General features: G+C 37.2%; 1 long non-coding RNA gene across 1 annotated transcript in view; it reads left to right on the top strand.

The window, feature by feature from the left end:
• The window catches only part of LOC311035553, a 2,444-nt gene extending 1,773 nt beyond the window's left edge, over positions 1 to 671 (top strand). The window contains exon 6 of the long non-coding RNA XR_014599739.1: positions 239 to 671. This is a non-coding gene — a long non-coding RNA (uncharacterized lncRNA). The remainder of the gene's footprint in view (positions 1 to 238) is intronic.
• Positions 672 to 921: the final 250 nt, after the last annotated feature.

Raw genomic sequence — 921 nt, forward strand, 5'->3', positions numbered from 1 at the left:
CGGGGGACGGGCCGTCTCCCCATTCGTGTCGCCATTGGCTTAAAGGAGTGAAGGACAGCCAGGACAGCCAATGACAAATAGGTGTCACTTAGGCGTCGCTTAGGTGTCGGACGATGTCCCAGCCTGTCTGTAGACCAGGCGCTCTTCGAGCACCTGGTAAAAATAAGTAAAGGTTTAGAGTGAGGGAAAAAAAACATCCTTGTTAAGGTATTGTAATGATTTAAGTTTCCTTCTTCAGGTACTGGCTCCCTCGTCATCCTTATAATGCTTCACGAGAAGATGACTGTGTTGAGTTCTTTGATGGGTCTCACGTTTCCTTTACTCAAAAAGGATGGAACGACGCATCGTGTGCTATCAATGTCATTAACTGGATCTGTGAAAAAGTTGTTTGCTAAATCATTTTCACATTGTGTCAGTTAGCTGGTATGTGTGTACAGCTACATGATGGTTTACATGTGGTAGTTTGTGTGTGTTTGCTTTGGTTTGTCTGCTTTGCAGTTCTACCCAATATGCACTGTAGACACTATATTACAATTTATATTCATGTTTTCATTATTTAGTTAAAGGGAGCCTAATATTAATCCAACCCATTCCATTTTAATGTTTCATGTTTTATTATGCATCTATTTCACAATTTTCAGGCATTATTCCCCTTTTTTTTCATTAACCACTTAACCCCTAAAATACTATTTCTTTTTAAATGTAGATCTACAAGCCCACTCATACCTTGTATACCTTTTTTAATTAAAACTTGTTCTATTAATTTAGGCTGTTTCAAGTGTGATTCCAGTGTGGAAGTGGTTCAGAATGTTCGCTATGAGGAGATCTATATTATTCTTGTTTGATTCCATTTAATCAGTTTTTCTCTTTATATTTTTTTTATGTAAAACACTTGATTTATATGAAATGTGATATACGCAT

Source organism: Gymnoscopelus microlampas (assembly GCF_963454915.1).
Source record: "Gymnoscopelus microlampas genome assembly, chromosome: 19".
Lineage (NCBI taxonomy): Eukaryota > Metazoa > Chordata > Actinopteri > Myctophiformes > Myctophidae > Gymnoscopelus > Gymnoscopelus microlampas.